Source organism: Pinus tabuliformis, chromosome 1_2, assembly GCF_031772625.1.
Source record: "Pinus tabuliformis cultivar Carrire ecotype Pingquan chromosome 1_2, CPIR1, whole genome shotgun sequence".
NCBI lineage: Eukaryota > Viridiplantae > Streptophyta > Pinopsida > Pinales > Pinaceae > Pinus > Pinus tabuliformis.
In genome coordinates this window covers 10,079,918-10,089,470 of record NC_142298.1, presented here as the reverse complement: position 1 = coordinate 10,089,470, position 9,553 = coordinate 10,079,918, and positions in this window count along the sequence as shown.

The window sequence follows — 9,553 nt, the reverse complement described above, 5'->3', positions numbered from 1 at the left end:
ATATGCAAAGCACTCATTCATTTGGAATTAGGGTTTCCAAACATATCCAAAGGAATTCTTACCCAATTCCTTTCTTTGACCTTTACCTTGCTGCAATTGAGTGTTACTATGCACTGTCACATCACTTGATTGTTAGTGATATAAACACATCAACTATTACCTTGTCGGGCTAATACTAGCACACTTCCTACAACTTCTCACACATGTCAACCACATGTTCCAAATATCAAGACAATCATATCTATCAATTTGAAATAAACATTTAGTAAGACTAAAAATCATGTCATAATCTTATAGTCAACTCATAGTCATTAGACATAATGCTACAACTATCACCTACTTACGCTCAAGTACATACCATCTCAACACATATGTATTAGTACAATCATCTCAAAACAAGATCATTTGAACACATACTCATATTATTCAATTCACCAAATATTCAACCAACTTGCAACCATACCATGTTAAATAAATCAACCAGATGACGTAATAAACACCAAACACTCAAAAACCCAATAGACGACATAATCAAATGGTCAAGTACCAAATATACAACATAAGCAAACTCACATCTTAATGTATCTCAGGGGAGGCGATCTTGACTGCACAATCAATCTAGGTTAGCACGATATAACTTCACAACATGTCAACTCAAACATAAATCATGATATCCATAACAGTAACTAACTAACATGTTCACGTCATAATCTCATAAGCATTTATCATTCATGCATAACAATCACGTGTGCAAAGTCATCACAAATATGTCGGCTCATACCTAAATATCGTAACCATAACCATCTGCATAGGCCAATCCAACTTAGTATGATAGATATAACATCAAGATATTAATGTTATAACACTAATCGTTAAGTTAACTAACATATAACGACCACAAGTTAACGTATAACATATGCATCAACAACATATAACATAATCATAAAGTTATCTAACATAAAACAACAATAGCAATGCATACAACCACAGGTTACTATCATTCTTGACTATCTGACATGTGCATATGACTACATTAATCAATTATCATCTATCATGTATGTAGCCATAACATCAAAAGACATGTGCATAAACCTAATGTATATAAACCTAATTCATATAAAAATCGTTTACATACCTGCATGCCCATCATACAAACATGTTTAACAACATGCTCTTGCCTCGATATCCAATGTTGCAACTTCACTTTGATGATCTACATCTCCTGCTTTATCTTAGCCAACTCATTAGCATCATAACATACCAATATCATCATGATTACCTAATTGCATACAATGACTTCACAAGACATGTTTGACCTACTATTCATGCATAACTATAACCAATACCATACATGCATAACAACTGCATATATACATATAACACATGAGTACCAAACCATATAAACATCATTCTAGCTAGAGTTCAGTCATCAATGCATGACCATATCAACTACACAAACCATGACCTCATGCATGAAAACAAAAACCACCTCATGTTCATTTGATAACATGTGAACATTGACGTGCATAATAATGTATAATTAACCATACACACATGAAGACATACTTCATGACAACAAATTTAACATTCACATGGCGACATCACTACAACCAAGATCAACACCATGCAAATGCAACAAGCACATGGACTACATGCATAAGGAACACATACGCAACTAACAAGAAAGCATGATCAACACATAGCCCAATGAGATCGCAACTACACTATGATACCGCTCTGTATCACCCTCCTCCCACATTTACCCAAGCAACGGCCTGTCAAGGTAAACATGAGATGAAAGGCCACTATGATATGATTCAACCTCCTAGGTAACCTCAAGGAAATGGAATAGATGGAACATCACACACAACTATCCAACATCATCAACAGAACCCTCAGAAGACAATTCAACCACTCAGACAACTTGTCCCTGGGTCCCACTATTGTTATGGACCTCTTAAGCCATAGTCTTTCTCATGCTATGGGCAAGGGAGTGGATAGAAACCCAAAGTCGCTCTCATAGGCCTGCCTACAAGTGACTGTGGACCAAAATTGTTAGTTTTGTGCTAGTGTCCTTGGGATTTAAGCCACTTTTTCAAGCCCAAACCCTAGGCCACTACCCAGAATGGAATGAATGCCTAGAACTAGGAAAATTATATAGAAACAATGATGCAAAATCAAGGAGGTGATCAAGACCTTAGCCAAACCCCTACTAGCCATGACAAGCATTTCATCAAACATCTCGTGAACATGTAACCTATAGGTGTAAATGACAAAATCAAGTGTAGGGATCTCATACTTATCTGAGAATCACTATGAACCATTGATTCCTCATGTCATTCTCTGCATATTCATCTATTAGGTCATAGACATATTTTCCATTCGCATACAAGTAAAAACATGCGGAGAGCCATACATAACTGTTGTCATAAAATATACATATAACCAACATAATAGAGACATAAATATCAATAAAATCACATCCATATACACCACATATAATCCATCATAATACTCATAGAGGTGCCAGGAGGTATCACCTTTCATTAATGATGAAAAATCCAAACCCGAGATGGGACTTCTACGTTCCACTCGACCGTAGAATGGCTGAGACAAATCTCTCTTCAACCATTCACCCACGTGCCATATTCCAAGAATGAATGTGGGACATCATAGAACACATCAATCAAAACTTGTTCAGGGCATCCAGAGGCCATCCACTTCAACCCATCAAATAGTGATTCCACCTCATGGTCAGACATCACAAAACCAACACCAGATTAGTCTTTCTCCTAGCCTTCCAAGGCTTAGAGTGTTTGTTCCAAGCCGACTTCCAAGACTAGTATCTCAACCCACAACTTATACTAGGCTCTAGAGCGTTTGTCCAACCAAGGCTCCACTACTAGTAACTCAACCCACAGATTTTACCAGGCTCCAGAGCGTTTGTCCAACCAAGGCTCCAGGACTAATAACTCAACCCAAGTTGTTACAGGGCACCAGAGCATTTGTCCAACCAAGGCTCTAGGACTAATAACTCAACCCAAGTTGTTACAGGGCTCCAGAGTGTTTGTCCAACCAAGGTTTCAGGAACTATTAACTCAACCCAAGCTAAGGAAACATGAGAACCAACCAAAACAAAACAAGGAAATAAACCCACAATCTCCATGGTTATCTAGGAAATGACAAGGCTAGGCAAATCCACTTTCAATCCAGGTAATCCTCCATGCCAGTGATAGATCATAACCAAGAAACCACATGCATGTGCCATGCATGCCAAAACTAGTGAGGAAAGCATACATGCAATTCAGTACCTGTAAGCAAAACTATTGTAGTTGTTGATGTCGATGCCTTCTTGCACTTTCCTGCTCTTCCTTTGCCTTCTTGCTCCAAGAATCCAAGTATGCCACACCCTCCAAGAGTGCTCCAAGAAAACTCTAAGTATCCAAGAGTATGAGAGAGAGAGAGTGAATAATGAGAGAGAGCTCCAACAATGAACTGACCAAGTCTTGCTCACTGATCTTCAGAAACCTTTTTATTAATGAGGCCTCTATTTTCTTCATTTTCAATTATTTTACTTCAATTTCCTCCTCACATGCAACCTATGACCTTTCACCTTCCTTTTCTCCTAATTTCCATTATTTTCCTAAATAAAATGCCAATAAATGCCTCCTACCTTTCCAAATCATTTGCCATTGCCTTTACCAGTTTCCTTAGCCACAATAAAACTGAATTAACATCCATTAGGATGTTCCCCCCACCATTCATCTTGGAATATGTGTCCCATCACCATGGCCTTATATATTTTTACATGGAATTTTCACCAGGGTTGTTACAATTATGATGGGCCTATTAGAGGGTCTACAGGCTTTTTGTCTGTTAAAGTATGTTCCAATGTTTATTGTTCTCCTTGATCGGTCACATTATCTTCTGGTGTGTTTCTTGTCAATCAGAGTACCTTTTGGCATTGACAATTGCAATGCGTGGTTGCCCATTTTCAAGCTATAACTGATCCTCCCTACAGAATTCTTTCTTGGGCATGTGTGCCATGTTTCTTGTCTTTTTTACACAATTTTTGGTGCCTTTAGGGTTGTTGTTAGGTTTTTCCTATAAAATACTAAATATCAATCATATGTTATATAGAAATATATAACACATATGCTATATGTAAACATCTTTTTATTAATAAAAAATCACTGACTTTTTATTTCGTAAAAAAATATTTTTGAAAAATTATAATTATCAAATATAAACCCAAAACTAATAATTAATCCTATTGAATTTATTTTACTAGCTTTATTTTCATTTTTTAACTGTTATAAACATTACCTAATACATTAAGTACTAAATTCACTAATCAAATTTATTAAAACAAATTAATAAATATTTATAAAATACAAATCATACATAAAATAATATATTCTACTTATAAAAAATCCGTATATATTGAATTGTGAAAAAACTCAACATAAATAATTATAAATTACAAATCATACCTAAATAATATATTCTACTTATAAAAAAAAATCCATATATGTTGAATTGTGAAAAAACTCAACATAGAAAACTAAATTTATTAATATCAAAAAACATAGTTACACTAAGAAACATTGCCATATTGAGGTCCACAAAACTTAGACATGTATAAGCATTTTTACTATAATAATAAAACTATGACAAACTTTGTTCGAAGCACGTAATGCCATAAAGTACACATAGTTCCCTACGTTAATCGAAAACATTTATCCCACTCACCAGAAGGAGAAGTCTATCTGTTATGAAACCAGCTCAAGAAAAGATAGAAAAGATAGATCAACGCCTTAGAATTTAGCCTCTTCGAGGGGGCAACCTCCTTTACATTACATAAATGAACAATTCTTGGATGATACAAATGAAAAGACCTCGTTTCTATATATAGGAGTCTAAGGGTTATAACATAATCAGAGCCGACATAACAATAATAATGTAAGGGCATAATAATAACAATAGTGGGCTTCTATGGGGCACAATAGTAACAATATGGGCACTACATGGGTACATCAATATAATAAGTGGGTTATACTAATAATAATAAGGGGTTACACTAGTAGTATAGGGGCCTAACATGCCCCTCTCCTTCAAAAAGCGTTGTCCTCAACGCTTGAGTAGTTCTTGATGCTTCTATATAAAATTCTTGTCCTCCCATGTGGAATATTCAGCGGGTAAGTTCTTCCACTTGATGAGATACTATGAAATTGATCGATTTCGTAGCTGTCGGGTTCTTGTTTTTGTGACTGCTCCAGGTTCCAATATGATTTTTCCTTCCTCTTCAATTTCTGGCAATATTGCTTGAATTGGGATCTTTTGCAACTTTTGAATAAGTGGCCATACTTCTTCGTTCTTCTTCCATTCATCCGTTGCTTCGTTTATCCAATTTGGTTGGATAATATAAATAGCACAAAACAATGCTTCCACATCCTCATCCTTGAAGCGTCTTCCCATTCGGTAAGGTCGCCATTTTTTAAGTGCATGTAGTATTGCCAACATTTCCTTCTCATAAATAGCTTGCTTGAGATGTAGCAGTAAAAATACCCAATCACTTACATCAAAACATTTTTCACTACGATGTTGATCTACTTGTTGTTTCATTTGATTTTGCACCGAAGTGGCGTTATCCTTTAAAAGTTGGAGAACTTGTTGTTGATGCTCGATATGATCTTTCTCTGCTTGAACCTTTTTCTTCTTGATATGTCCTTCTATCTTTTGAGGAGTGGTAATTTCTTCCAGTCCTTTACAAGATATGGTCGGATTCATTTCTTGATGCTCGATGTGATCTTTCACTTCTTGAACATTTTTCTTCTTGATGTGTCCTTCTATCTTGATAGTTTGAGGAGTGGTAATTTCATCCATTGAATTACAAGATATGGTTGGATTCATTTCTTCTTTCTCGATGTAATCTTTCACTTCTTGCACCTTTTTCTTCTTGATATGTCCTTCTATCTTGAGAGTTTGAGGAGTGGTAATTCTTGCCAATGCTTTACAAGATATGGTCTGATTCATTTCTTCTTTCTCTGGGGTGGTGTCCTGACGTATATCCTCTTCTTTTGATGTTTCTTGATCCTTTTCTTCCTCCTCTTCATATTCTATGTAAAATAATTTCTTCTCAGCACACCTATGACCTTTAGTGCATTTGCTATCACAATTGTAACAAAGCCCTTTTTCTCTTTTTTCTTCCAATTGTTGTGGTGTAACCCTTGTAGGTTGTGGAAGGCTGGGAGAAACAACACTTCCATCTTTATAGTTGTGAGGGGTATGCTTCCTGGTTTCCATAATTTTGTTTTCCATTATGTCACAAAGCCCTTTTACTCTTTCCAATTGTTGTGGTGTTGCTCTAAAGAAGGTGTTGCTCTTTGTATCCTCATAATGTGCTATCATTTCCTCCGTGAAAATTGACCACGTAACAAGTTTTTTACGAGAACAAAGCCCTTTGTACCATAAAAATTGATCTGGTTCTAAATATGAAGATGCAATACATACCTTTTGTAACAGTTGTACACCATGTATATCAAAATATTGCTCCATCTGAAGTATCCAATTTACTGGATCCTTGCCATCAAACTTCTTCATCTTGCTTTTTCTTTATTTTAGGAGCTCTACCTTGAAACGAATGTAACTCTGTAGTTTCGGATCTTTAAGTTCTGAAATTGTGACTTGTAGTAGCCCTCTGTGTCCTCTTTCCAATGCCACAAGTCTGATCCAAATTGGATTCTCCAAGAAAGAGTTATGCACAATCTCCCGCAGTGACCTGATTATAGACTAGTTCAGTAGAGCGAACTTGTATGAAGTGCCACGTGTCACTATTTTAACCTTTGACTCTAAAAATATATAAACAGAAACTACAGTCCGTCCTCTTTCTGTACCTTCTTACGAAATTTCAATCCGATGCTCAGAAAGAAAGTTATGACGATTTTCCCCAGGTCACCTGTTTTGAGTGTAATTCAGGAGTCTGCAAAAAGACCAACTTCCTCAGATCATATCTCCAAAAATATCACGTAAAAATCTCTGAAATTTGGACCCAAGGTTCAGCGTCAATTCTTCTCAAATGGGTTTTTTTTTCGACTTCTGAAACATCACAGAAAAAAAGTTATAGCGAAAATGCCACGATGACTTGTTTGGAGCAGCGAAACCCTAGAATCCAAAGCTCTGATACCAAATGTTATGAAACCAGCTCAAGAAAAGATAGAAAAGATAGATCAACGCCTTAGAATTTAGCCTCTTCGAGGGGGCAACCTCCTTTACATTACATAAATGAACAATTCTTGGATGATACAAATGAAAAGACCTCGTTTCTATATATAGGAGTCTAAGGGGTTATAACATAATCAGAGCCGACATAACAATAATAATGTAAGGGCATAATAATAACAATAGTGGGCTTCTATGGGGCACAATAGTAACAATATGGGCACTACATGGGTACATCAATATAATAAGTGGGTTATACTAATAATAATAAGGGGTTACACTAGTAGTATAGGGGCCTAACATACAAAAAATAATATATTCTACTTATAAAAAATCCGTATATATTGAATTGTGAAAAAACTCAACATAAATAATTATAAATTACAAATCATACCTAAATAATATATTCTACTTATAAAAAAAAATCCATATATGTTGAATTGTGAAAAAACTCAACATAGAAAACTAAATTTATTAATATCAAAAAACATAGTTACACTAAGAAACATTGCCATATTGAGGTCCACAAAACTTAGACATGTATAAGCATTTTTACTATAATAATAAAACTATGACAAACTTTGTTCGAAGCACGTAATGCCATAAAGTACACATAGTTCCCTACGTTAATCGAAAACATTTATCCCACTCACCAGAAGGAGAAGTCTATCTATAACTATCAACCGTAAAAAAGGACTTAAGAAGGAGCTAGTACCAATACATAAAACATCTCATATAGTTAGTGAGTAGTTAGCAAAGCACTAACTAATCTGCTTTTAGTTAAGTTTTGCCTTCTCTTTACTCATTACACACTGCCTTTATTCATGCCTAATGGTACATCTGGTTATAATATCTTACACTTCACAAGAAATAGAACGTTTACTAATATGAATGGAGGATAGGGGTTAGAAAATTTGGTTAAAGTTATTAGTATGCTTGTTTTAGTCAAAGTTTTACCAGTTTGCATTCATTCATATTAATCAAAGTTTTGTTTAAGTATTCATTTGTATGTTTAAGACAAAGCTTCTTGTTGTACACCTATATATGCTTATTTAATATGTTTGAATATTTATTTTCTTCCCAGAGATAGATGTGCTTATTTAATTTGTTTGAATATTTATTTTCTTCCCCCACACAAGTATGCTTATTCAATTTGTTTGGTTGATTAATTAAAAAGGGCAGTTTTAAAAACAATAACAACTCTATTGGGATATTAATAGAAAGAAAAGATGATTATGACTAGAGAAAAAAAATCAAAAATATATGAGAGAAAGTTGCATAAGTAATAGAACATAGAAAGTGTTAGCGCTTGAAATTTCACCTCAGGCTGAGAAAGGTAAACTCCAAGGCAACATCAAACCACTTAGCCTCGTAGCTAGCCCTACGGGGCAGGAGAGGGCTCTCTCCGGGTCTATCTCGGCAAAAAAGTCTTCAAAGGGACTGAGATGACCAATAAGGAATACTGATTTTAGGCTAGTAAATTGATAAAAAGGGGTTTTTAATAAAATGACGGGGTTTTTCTGGGCTGCATGGGCAAAGTAACAGCTTGAGCAGAGAAATGTAGTCAAGAACACAGATTATCCCCTGAGGCAAGGTAGGCAAGAAATTTAACATCAAATTGAGATTAAATGGAATGGCAAGACTGCTGAGGAGCTGACAAGGGCATAGAAGATGAATCCTTGTCAAACAGAAGAAAACATTAAATATGAACAAACTTATAGGCAGAGCATAAAATATTATTAATTCTACCTAAACACTTCATTTGTTCAATTGGAAATGATCATGAAGCGAAATGAAAACATAACAGGTTACATATGAAACAGAAGGAAAACTTATGCTAAATTGTCATACCACAGGAATCTCAGGGATCAGAGCTGTATTTTTCATTAAATCTTTGTCAAAGACTATACAATAAAAGCTCTCTGTTCTCCACCAGCTCTCAGAATTCTCTCCTCTCAATGATTTGTTTTTTAATACATAAATAAACTCTGTTGTTTAAAAACAAATCTATCCAAAAATGAGGAACTGTTTCTAAAATAAAATAATAATAATAATAATAATAATAATAAAACAGAAAAACCATTTTTTCTCTTCTAAACATAGAATGTTTTCCTTGAAATCTTCTGATGGCCAATGAAGAAATAACTGCTGGAGCGCAGATACCTTTGAATCATTAACTGAAGTCTTGAAATAGGAGATCGGTTCCTATTTTTCCTACTATGATGGATATCTTCGTTCTATTTTAGGCGTATTTTGACTTGGCATTTCTCATTGATAAGAGGATGCATCACGAAAATCAGGCACTAAACAGGGCAGCCACTACAACAAACTG